We start from the raw sequence: 12,891 nt of genomic DNA on the forward strand, positions 1-12,891 counted from the left end.
GCAGCTAGAGTCAGTCATGTCGCCCTTGAACAAAGCACTCAAAGCAAAGTCTCCTCCGCATGGGTGGGATTTAGTTTGACTTAGGTATGCCATAACCTTGTTGTTGAGTCAGTTCTCCATCGATTGGTTATCTCTTCCAATCATATGGAGGGTTCGTTCGTGCCTCCTACATGGCGAACTTATACGGAGTCATCATATGCTGCCACATAGTCACATTGAGTCGTGCTTTTTTTCAAGGGAAGTTAGCCTGAGTCGGCCTCTCTGCAGTGTCTCTTGACTCATTTTTCAGTCGGCCATCCCTGGTTGTCAGTGTCATGTCTATCATCACATCAGTTATATTGGTCCTTTACTCGTGCCGGTTTGAGAAGGTCCCCATTGACTTCTTGCTCGCGACTCTTGTCCTTATCGACGACGACATCTTGCTCTGAGGACAGACCTAGAGCTGCACCCTAGCCCTATTTTCATTATTGATAGGTCACCTTGTGCTCAACATCGATCAGTATCATGGGTCTTTGACTGAGTGGTTTCCCTTGTGTTCGACATCAGCTTACATTATCACACATTGGGATTCGTGCAGTACCTTGGTTTCCATTTGACCCTATTGGTGGATACCTCGCCTCTGCGTCAGCTTTCATTATTGGTTGGTTCAGAGGGTTTCTGTCGTGTGCTAGCCACATCTTGTGTATGCCGGAAACGTACTTCGGTTGGGTTACTACATCTTTTTCGTCCGATTCCTTCCACATTATTGGCCTACGGGTTACACTCGTGCTAGATTGATGGAGGATGCCTTAATGCCTTCCTTCTAGCGGATCTTTCCCTATCGACTCCGACTCATTGCTCTGGGGCAAAGATCTAGAGTCCATTTGGCAGTACCTTGGGGTTTGCAGTCATTAGTGGCAAATCCTTCACTATCGACTGTGGGAAACCATCATTGTCTCCTGATCGATAGATTCTTACAGGTGTTCGACTCCAACTCATCTATTCACACTTGTTAGATTGTACTGGGTACCTTGACGCTCATTATCATTATTGGTGAGTAGTCTCGCGTTTGTTAACGGTATACATTAATGACCGGTAATCAAACGATTTCTCACATGGTCGACTTCAGATCATTTATTCCCATGGTGTAGAAATGTACCACGGCAGTCGGTGAAGACCTCAGGTTGTATCAACATTCATTGGTTCACTTGACAGTTGCTCCTGTTGCTGCTAGTTGATACCACTCCACTTTATATGTTGCAGTCAGTCATGGCGACATTCTATATGCTGGCACCTGAGTTTGCAGTGTAGTACCATCCTATTCCATCATGTTCAGTTGGTACCTTTTGGGATCAGTTTTTGATATCAGTGATCCGTTGCATCTTTCAGCATCATTGACATTCTTATATGTGATATTCAGACATGTACTTGTTCATTATGATCAGATGATCCATTATGTATCTTTCAATCATTTATACTTGTATACTTAGTGGATCCGCTTGTACTTGATATGCGGACATGCTTTACTTTTTCTGAGCATGGGTATGCCCGCCTCAGACAGTGTTTCTTTCTGATCTCCTTTGGTGGCTTGGCAGGCTGAATTCTGGTGAAGTCCTCCTCGGTTTTTGACAGACTTCCTTTCCATGTACTCGCATAATATATTTCGGCCATCATGTACCCCTTCTGACCTCATATATTAGGGGGCATCTGCTATAGCTCCAAATCTCACTCTTATGGTTTGTGATGATGTACTCATGGCCTAGGGCAACCCCTCCTTCCAGACCTGGTCCTAAAATTTAAAAAACAGTGTTTCATCCCTTATACGCGACATTGCCCTGAGTTAAACGCGTGTATACGCGGGTCTGTGTATATCCAACCCGTGTGTATGTATTAAAACACTTAAAAAAATATAAAATTCCTTCTTTTCGGGCGGAGATCGCGGGTTTTATCTGCTGATCACCTGTTAGTGCCCGTGGCCCAACTGTTCCCAACCAACTCCTAACTAAAAAACTACTTTGGAGATGGTATAAAAAGACCTCAAAGGGAAGGCCTAAGGGAGGAGAGAATAGAGAGAAAGGTTATTATGCTGAGATTTTTCCCTTGACCAGGTCTGAAGTCCCTTGTGCCTTCTACACTTCCCCCATTTGTACAAGAAACCTTTGTTTCCTTGTGTGTTGATGTTCATCCACCATTTATGACATCATGGAGAGAGTCATGGAAGTAGTTTTGTTAGAGGCTTGAGGCTGGAACGGATCCGGAAGGAAGCTTTGCTTGGAGCCTGCTGAAGGTGACTCAGGTGAACATATTCCTTTTTATGTACTTTATTTGTCTATAATAAAAGAAACACATGTCTTGGTTCCCGAAATGAATCTTCTTTATGTTAATGATATTCAAGTTTTGAATTCATGTGTAAATGGTTGTTTGGATTTCATAACTAACTACCTTTCTTTGTAACATGAAGATGGTTTCTTTATAAGTTTTTGTCCATGTACTGTTGTGTTCTTTGAATTGTTTGTTTTGCAGGACAAAAGAGAAGAAGGGAACTCCAAGAAGGGTTTGGACCCTAAAGGCTTTCTCAAATGTAGGACCGAAGGTATGTACCCTTATCATAGAATTTGCTTATAATAGCATAATGGCTGTATGAATGCATGTTTCTTTGAATAGACAACTTTCAGTCTGCTAGGGTTTCACCCAAAAAGCCCTAGGGGAGTAATTCCCTCTACCAATAGGTTTCCCTAAAATGATTTGATACTTGACTTTAGTTAAAACCAACCATTCATAATGGTGGGTCATATATTCTCTTAGGGTTTTATTGTCATCATGAAAGGGTGACCATTCACCTGCTGTCATCTCTTTGACAGTTTTGTATGGGATGTGAAAACAGTCTGGGATGTTATGTTCAAAACAAATATCACAGTGGAATCTGCAGTATCCTTCATGATAGAGTGGGTCCATTGCTGTTCTGTTAACACCGTAGTTGGCCCACCATTTCTGTAACCAGTCGCACTGTTGATTTCTTTGCATTATACCCATTGTACTAAATTTTAATTTAGTATAATGGGTTTCTTCTTTGTCATCTACATTAAGGAAATCCCACCATAGTTGTTTGTATGCTGCAAAGTCATATACTGTATCCGGAAAGATAAGCTTAGGATCTCCTCCTGGCCATAATGCAGAGGTCTGAGTAGGCATGGGCCACGCCAGATTCCTGGTTCGATGAATGCAGAAATATTTTTCATAAATTCCATTGCGGATTCCTCCATGACACCATATACCTGAAATATCATGAAAGTCTCTTTGAAGAGCATCTTCTGCATATAAGGCATCCCTTTTTGCCTTTGTGTAAATCATATCATGTATCCATTTACTCCCTTTTGGATACACTCTTCTTTCTGGTACAAGATGTTGAATGTCAGTATGTGCTTGCAGATTAGCATCTAGTACTTTTGTATTTCTCAGCTGCCATGTAGGCTTCCAATTTTCTCTGTATTCTTCCCAGTCCTGGTTGTCTGGTATAGTGCGCAGGACTTCTTGTTTCTGCTCTTGGTCCCATTCTGTAACTATGACCATGATATGTTCCTGAGGCTGGATAAACTCTCTGCTAAGAAAATCTGGGAGATAGTTTTTTGTGCCCTTTATATGTTCAACTTGAAAATCGAAGTTAGCAAAGAGTGCTTGCCACCTGGAAAATTTTGCCTCACCTAGTTTCTTGATGTCCTTAGTTAATACCTTCTGTAAGGCTGAAGCATCAGTTCGGAGCAAAAACTATCTGTTTATTAAATAGACATCAAATTTGCTGATGCAGTTCCACGCAGCTTTGACTTCTTTCTCAATTGTGGAGTAATTCTACTCAGTGGGATTCCAGGTGCCAGATGCATACTGGACAACTTGTTCAGTGTCACCTTTTCTCTACTTTAGGATTCCTCCCCATCCTATATTACTGGAAACTGTTTCAACAATCTTGAATGCATTGTCGTTAGAAACATATAGAATAGGAAGAGATTTTACCTTGTCTTTGATGTTCTGAACAACTCTAGTGTGTTCTTCTGTCCACTGAGGTGGATTCTTTTTAAGCCTTTTATTTAATATACTCCTATCAGTGGCACAATCTTGATAAAAGTTACTAACATAATTCAAACAGCCCAAAAACCTTTGAAGCTAGTTTTTGTCTGTAATAACATCTGGAAATTTGTCAGCAAATTCAAGCACATGCTTTTGTAGAGAAATTTGGCCATTGAAAATAGTATGGCCGAGAAATTTGATAGTAGTTTGGAAAACTTCTATCTTTTTCTTACTTAAAACTAGACCATTATGCTTTACCAGCTGCTTAAATGTATGAACATGCTTGAAATGGTCCTGGATGTTCTTAGAAAAGATTAGAACATCATCAATGTAAACTATAAGCCAGTCAAAGTATGGCTTAAATATTTTATCCATTACCTTCTGGAATTTAGATGGAGCATTTTTCAAACCAAAAGGCATGACATTCCACTCATAGTGGCCTGCTGGGATGCTGAAGGCAGTGTTGAATTTATCTTTCTCTAAAATGGCTACTTGCCAAAATCCTGCCTTCAAGTCAAACTTTGAAAATATCTTAGCTCCTGCTATCCTTGCAATCAAATCTCCTTTATGAGGGATCGGATAGGTGTCATTTGCAAGAACAAAATTTAGAGGTTTGAAATTTATTACTAGCCTTGGGATACCTCTGATTTGTTCTTCTCTTTTGTTGACATAGAATCCATAACAATTCCAAGGACTGTCAGATTCTCTGATGAGCTTTCTGTCTAAGAGCTATTTAATCTCTTTTTCACAGAGATATCTATATTCTTTACTCATAGGAATAGCTCTACTTTTACAGGGCTTACTTGTATATCCTTCTTTGTATGGGAGCTCAATAGTATGCTGCTTTCAGTGCTAGAATGCATTTGGTTCTTCTGGGCAACATTCGTCCTCAATTTGCTTTTTCAATTCTTCAATTTTTCTCCTAACCTGAGGATTCTTCAGCTATTCTTCTACCTTAAGTGTAGATTTCAGATCTTTCAAATCTGTCAGTTTGGCTTCTGCTTTGTCCAAATTTTGGACAGTTTGGACCATTGTAGAGACTCTAGGATTTGAGATATAGGGCAACTCAATCCTTTTTGTTATTCCTTTTGAAGTAGGAACAGAAATAAAATAACCAGCTTTGTTTTCTTTTAATCTTGTTGACCCATGTGGCTCAACAGCTACTAGGAATATATTTCCTAGAATACAGTCAACTGGGATGTCTGCTACTGCAAATTTCAAATTGATGCAGTGATGTTCAAAACAGATAGAAGCCTTAGGAACTTCATACTTGAGCGTTTTATTGCCCAATCCTACAACATTCCTTTTTGCAAAAACCCAATATTTTGTTGGTATCACTTTTTTATTTAAAATGTTCACATCAGCTCCTGAGTCAAGGAGTGTTGTGAGTTCAAACATTTCTCCCTTTATGCAGATGTTCACTTTTACATGATGTTGCTGGTAGGAGATAGCTAGAATTCTCATTTCTTGAAATCCAAAGACAGGGTCTTTCTTTCCTTCAACAATTTCAAGATTTGGGTTAAGATTTTTGGCATATTCTGCTGTGTCCCATGAATGAGAATTTTCCTCTACAGCTTGCTTTCCTTTCTTTATTTCAGCAATTTGGGATTTCAAGGTAGAGATTTCAGATTTAATATTATGAATTTCTCTACTCACTTCCCCCAAGGTGAGTGAACGCACCTTGTCTGGCTTCTCTTGATGTCTCTGGAAGGACCTGGTATTCCTTTCAAAAGAAGCATCAACAAATAATGGCTTTTTACCTGAATTTCTGGAAGAACTGGATTTGAGCTGGTCCATGAATGCCTTTGTTAGCCGACTCTTCATTTCTCCATCTTCCATTGCTCGAATCTGAGAAAGAATTTTTATCTCATCTTCTTCTGTGGTAGCCATTAAGATTTTCTCCTTCTGTGGTCTGAAGGACATTTCTTCAGAACTGGGATCACTGTATGATTCTGAATCAGAATCATAATGCATCTGACAAGCACATTCTTCTGGTTCAGGACAAGAACAGGATGTCGTTTCAGAATCTAAACAATCTTTCATGTGTGTCTGTAATTCTTTAGACAAAGAACTAAAGGAATCAAAAGATGATTCTTCTAGTTGTTGCTGTTGGATTTGGTCTTTAGTTACCACATTTGGGCAACGTTCTGTCCTGTGAGTGCGGGGACCACACTTCATGCATGGTATCTGTCCCCCTTGCTTGATATTTTGACCTCTTTGAAAAGAGGCTTGGGACTTCTTCCCTCTGTAAAATTAATCAAAAATATATTCTCTAAAATCTTTTAATGAAACATTATTCCCAGAATCCGCACTTCATGCATGGTATCTGTCCCCCTTGCTTGATATTTTGACCTCTTTGAAAAGAGGCTTGGGACTTCTTCCCTCTGTAAAATTAATCAAAAATATATTCTCTAAAATCTTTTAATGAAACATTATTCCCAGAATTTTTTTGGCTAGGAAGACTGCTCTGAGATTGATTAAACCTTTTTGTCTATTTGAAGTTTGAATAAATAAAAAAAGTATTCTCAGAAATATTTTTGACATCTTCCCTATGGGTGAATTTCAAAAAAGAAGACGGCACTCATATTAATTAAATCTTTCCGTGTGATTTAAGTCTGAATAAATGAAGCTGACCCTAAAAAATACGCGATTAAAATTAATAAAAATATTGATTGCACTCTTCAGTGGGGTGCGAATTAGTGAGTAAAAATCTTTTGACCTTTTCGAGATCTCCGGGTCCGTTAATTTTCTAAAGAGAAGACTGCACTCACATAAATTAAAGCCAAAAATTCATGTTTGAAGTTTGAATAAGCGAGAATGGCAAATACCCACCTTTCATGGAAGTAAGAAAAGAATATCACATTTTTATAAAATTAATCACAATGTATTAGTTGCATTAGTTGCGTAACTCCGGCCGTAAAATTAGTATCTAGAAGGCCGCCTTCGCGTCAAGCAAATTAAATATTTCCATCTATTTGAAGTTTGAATAAATTAAATTTAAAAAAAATAACCGCACTCTCATAAAATCAATTAAAAGTCAATTTTACTTAAGACATTAAAATAAATATTACTTCAATGCACAACACTTAAAAAAATAAATTAAAAGATAACACACCCTAAATTAAATAAAAAAATCCATACAATTAATCCAAATCTTTCTCCTTACCTCTCATTAAACGAAAGTAAAAAGTCCAAAAAAAATTCTCCTTATCGATGGTCTCTTTTTTTAGCGTCAAATATCAAATACCAATTTAATAAAATAACAGAGTGAATTTCATATATGCTTTTTTACATTTTATAAAATTCTAAATTTTTACTCGCCGTCAACAAAAAGGGATTCTCTATGAAACTCGAACGGGAGATGTTTCAATTGATGTTAAATATTTATGTTACCTAGAGGATTTAATAAGAATTTATAATGTCGTAGGAAAGATTATAATAAGAATTTATAATATATTTTATAATAGAGCCTTTATATTACACATTTTGGTAAATGATATGGCTATTAGCGTTTTTAAGAAAACATTGGGTAGAGGCAATATCTTTTTTATCATATTTTTTTTATAAAAAAATGTTATATAAGTTTTAATGTTTTCTTTTTTCTCAGTAAAAACTAATTTTATTAAGAGAAAGTATAGTACAGCAAGAAGTTACAACCAAGAGAAGCAAGGACATAGGCAGCCAGAAAGGATAGGCTATCCACCTCGACTCCTAGAAGAAGAGAGAAGAGAGTAGAGCTGAGCAGGAAGTTACTAGAAGAACCGGGGAGCAAAAGCAAAACATAGGATTCTACCCAACATGGGAAGAGTCAACTATTCGGCATTTTTTCCCTTTCTTTTTACCAACTTTGACCCATTCAGGAGGGCAGTCCTGAGCTGGCATGATTTGCAAACTGAGTTGCGCTGACTGAGAGGTTTCCTTATCTGAATCCGAGGTAGAGGATTCATGATTTCTTTTCTGAGAGATTGGCTAGATGGACAAATTTTCAGGCTCAGCCGAGGGCAGATCCTGTGCCATCTTTGCTGCCACTCCTTCCTCACTCTCCTCCTCTTCATCCGAGCTGAAATCAAAATCATCCATGGGGGGAGGGTCATGAGGCTTCCAGCTTTTGGATTTCTGCTTAGGATTGGCTTTCTTCTTTTGGGCAGGCATCGAGGGACAAGAGCTCTGAAGGTGCCCTGTGTGATGGCAGTTGCGGCAGCGGAAGGCTGTGTTCTCGTAATCCAAGTTCTGAGTCCAATGGAAGTCTCCAATTTTGAGATTGATCTTGTCAGGGAGACCTTTGCTCATGTCTATTTCTGCACAGATTCTGGCAAAGGTGTATAGGCCCTTTTCCCCTCTAGAAATGTCTGTGTCTAGAAAGCGGCCTAGAGAATTGTCGATCCCTTGGAATACAGCAAAGTGCCATAGATGCGCTGGGAGATTAGGAAGTCTGACCCAGATTGGGAGCTTGGTGATGATTGCTGTAGATGGATCGAAGTCTGGGAACTAGGGGGTGAGGAATAAAACTACTGAGCCCCAAAACCATGGCCCTGCTTTTAAATCTCTTTGGTAGTCCTCATCAAAAGCAAACACTGTAATGAAAAATCCCTTTGAGCATAACAGAACCTGACAATTGTTGGTCCAGTTAGAGTGAATCCACTGGTAGAGGTCTGCTGTGCATGGCCATAGCCCATTGAACCTGCAAATAATGCCATGCTCTGCATACTTTTGGGTTTTCTCATCCAGCGTTGGATGCACTATTTCAATGGAGGGGGTTTCCTCCAGTTTGTCCACCAGAAAAGGTTTGGGAGCCTGAACTGGTGGAACTGTTTTCTCCTGCTTCTGTGCATGGATAGCATCTTTGTATGAAAATGCCTTGGCTGAGGATGACTGTCCTACAGCTCCCCCTCTCAAACGAAGGGCAAAAATAATGGAGGCATTTCTCTTAATGCTGTAAAAAGAAAGGGGGTAGAGATCCTCAAGTTGTTTACCTTCGTGGAGAAGTCGTTGAGCTGCAGAGGGAATCCCCAGCTTGAGATCCAGAGCATGCTTGAGGTCCTGCACTAGATCCGAAGAGTTCACCCATTGTAGCAGAGTTTTGCCAGAGATGAGCTTCATTTGGATCTGAAACGAGACCAAAACTAGATTCGTCGGTCTTGGAGCAAAGATCAAAGCTGGACGAGGAGCATAGTGGCTGTGTGCTGCAAACCTTGAAACTTCTGCAAGCATCTCTGGCGAAAACAAGAAGCAGATCCTCTGCTTGCTCTCGGCAGAGGTGAGATCTGGAGCGTTCCAGCCGCAGAAATGGGATGAGGTGGAGACAGAGATCCATGGCTGAATCCTTGGCTCGTTGCTTCGGAAAATAAAATCAGCCCTGTATGTCGCAGGATAAAGGGGGCAAGGCAGTTCCCAGGGATCGCACTCTTTTTCTTTAGCTGCAGGGGAAACCTCTATGCTCCGAATCACCAGAAGAAGGGAGTTTGCGAAGCAGGTCTTCGATCTGGGAAGAGGAGAGTCGGTGGTTTTAAAAATCCCTTGCCGCCTCTTAAAATCGACAGGATTGAGTGCCGCAACGCAGACTTTAATTAGATCTTGATCTTCTTTACCCTCTGGTACCAGGACCCCATCGTCCGACTGCAAAACATCCTTGGCGGCCCCATGTTCCTTATAAATCCATGCCTTCTGCACAGAGGGCACCACGAATTTCTCAGTTATCTGGTCTACGGCTGCTGCTGAAACCGCCATCAGGGTTTTTTTCGCCTCAGAGCCGAGTTCAATCCAATTCAGGTCGGGAGGAAAAAAAAAATCCCTCAATATAAGTTTTAATGTTATATTTAAATAATTTTGAAAATATATTAAAAATATGAATAACTTGTTTATAATATAAATGATAATGATGATGATTAATGTTTATTAAAATTAATATGGTTTATCAGATTTTAAGAAACAAGCTATTAATTGAAATTAGTTAATATTTTGTTTCTGTGATAAAAAGAAAGGGAGAGAAACATTATGAGGTTACTGTAGTTTTTCTCACTAAACAAGTCAAGAAGGTCGGTAGTGTGCCAAATGTTTTGAAAAGAGGAACGGATGTGAGTAAATATTGGACAATCCAAAAAAAAGTTTTTTTTTCATCTTTGACTCTCTTAGTATCGTAGAGAAGACAAGTTCTTTCGACCCAAGGTGTTTTGGGAATAGAACAACGTTGGTTTCACTTCAAAGCTCATGGGACTTGGTTCTTATCTTTGCAATGTTTAATTTCTTCTTAGCACTGGTCAAGACAGAAAGGCAACTTTGGTTCACAAGAGTGGAGTTGATCATCTCCTTGCAATACCTTAGCTTCCTTTTCCTCTCTAACTCCTTAGCAATCCAAAACTTATCCTTAAATTTGGAAGTAATGGTATTTTAATACTATCCTTATTCTCCGAGATGATCTCCTCATTTATCCCCCAATGGTCGAGCCAATACTTGACATCCTTATGCCAACCTTGCTTGAGCTGAAGATGGGGATTTTGACAAGAATTAGAAGCAATTTTTGCGAGCCTCCTAGCTTCCATGTTAGAACGCTTCTTCTTATACATCAAATACCTAAACATAGCCATGCTTTCAATGGGGGAAATGCTAGCTTCAATCAAGAGAATAGGGTAGGGAGTATTACCTTTAATATTGAGGTTGTAGGTTATAAATTTCTTTTGGATCATTTCAATAGTTCTCCATGAATGTCTAGATATTGTTTGGGACTATCTTTCAAATTAATCACATAGAATAATTTTCTGGTCAATGTTTCGAACCTACTAATGAGGTTCATCTTCAGGACCAAGTTGGAGAAAAAATAAAAAATTAATGGGATTAAATAGCAACGAGATGCATCAAGTTCCATAATTATCCGTTATGACTATAATATTATTTAATGAAAACTGACCATAACGACTAGTTTTTAGCTAAGAAATTATAACTAATAAAGTCAATGGTAAGAATTTATTGGATAATATATATTAATTATTAATTATAAAAATATAAATATTTAAGCATATTTAATCAAAATTAACGTTGGAGGTTAGATTTTGAAAAAATATTTAGTCATAAGAGATTATTAAATTAGAATTAATTTAAAAAATTATTAAATGAGTATTATTAATATGATTTAAAAATAAAAATAAAAATAATATTTTTTTTTATTATAATAGTGAAAAAAATGAATAAAAATAAATAAACAAATTCTCAATTGAAGTCCATCAAATTCACAATGGAGGTTGAGATTGATGGAAGTCTTCCTTTCCTTGATGTTCTCCTCTCTATATTGGACGATGGCTCCTTGTTCCACTAGGTGTTTCACAAGAAAACTCACACTAAACAATATATTCATGCCAATTCTCACCATTTCCCAACACAAAAATTTGGAGTTCTAAACACCCTTGCTACACGTGCGCTAGGGTCTCGGATGAAAACCACCTGGAGGATGAGAAATCCCACCTTTTGGATGTTTTTGAAAACAATGACTATAGTAGACATCAAGGTATCCTAGCCTTTGAAAAGGCCAATAAAGGCTCCTTGATTAAGAAATGTCGTGATGAACATTCTTCAAATGTTCTTCTTCCATTCATCCATGGAACTACTACCTTCAAGCCCCTTAATATTGTTAGGATCTCCCTTAGATATGTTAAGGACCTTGTGAACCCTAGAGACATGAAAGGGGTTTATTCAATCCCCTGCTCATGTGGAATTCTCTTCATTGGAAAAATTGGTCGCTCCATTAATGTGATAATTCTATAACATGCAATCGATATTAGGCATAATCGTTCATGCTCCTCAACTATAGTTGAACATGCGGAGAAAACTAAGCACCATGTGTGCATTGAAGATTCAAAGGTCATTGTGAAGATTGATCATTTCCACAATATGAAGATGAGAGAGGCTATTGAAATTGAGAAGCAAGCCAAAAATCTCAATAGGGATGATCGTTCGAAATTAAGTAAGAGTTGGGTTCATGCCATTTCATTGTGCTTTTTATTTTATTATTTATTTTTAATTTCTATTTCTTACTTTATTTTTATTTATTTATTTTTATTAATTTTTTTCACTATTATAATAATAGCTATTATTATTGTTATTATTATTATTATTATTATTCTCATCGGTAAGATTAGAACTAATTCTCGTGAGCTTTGAAGTGAAATCGAGCAGTGATCTACTTCCAAAACTCCGTGAGACGAAAGAGTTTTTTAGCTTTGTGACACTAAGAGGGTGGAGGATAAAAAACACTTTCTTTTAGACTGTCCAACCCTTACTCACATCCACTCTCATTTTCCTAACATCTATCACACTTCCAACCTTCTTGACTTATTAAGGCAGCCCAACTATAGTGATCTTGGTGCGCTTCTTTCCCTTCTTTTTGAGCATAGAAATAAGATTCTAAAGAATTAAAATTAGATTCTTCTTCTTCTTAAGGTCTGATAGACCATATTGGTCTTAGTGGATGTTAATAATCATCATCATCATCATTATTATTACTATTATTATTTTAAAACCATATTAATAATAATCATTTTTTTTTTTTTTTAAATTAATTCTATTTTAATAGTTTCTTATGAATAAATTATTATTTGAAATCTAACCGCCAATGTTAATTTTGATTAAATATGATTAAATATTCATAATTCTATAATTAGTAATTAATGTATATATTATCTAATAAATTCTTACCATTAACTTTATTAGTTACAATTTCTTAACTAAAAACTAGTCGTTATGGTCATTTTTTATTAAATAATATTATAGTCCTAATGACTACTTCTGGAACTGAATGTACCTTGTCACTATTTATATTTAATCTCATTGATTGACCTGCTTTTTTCACCTTGGTCCTGA

This window comes from Pinus tabuliformis, chromosome 4_2 (assembly GCF_031772625.1).
Source record: "Pinus tabuliformis cultivar Carrire ecotype Pingquan chromosome 4_2, CPIR1, whole genome shotgun sequence".
In the NCBI taxonomy this organism is placed as follows: domain Eukaryota; kingdom Viridiplantae; phylum Streptophyta; class Pinopsida; order Pinales; family Pinaceae; genus Pinus; species Pinus tabuliformis.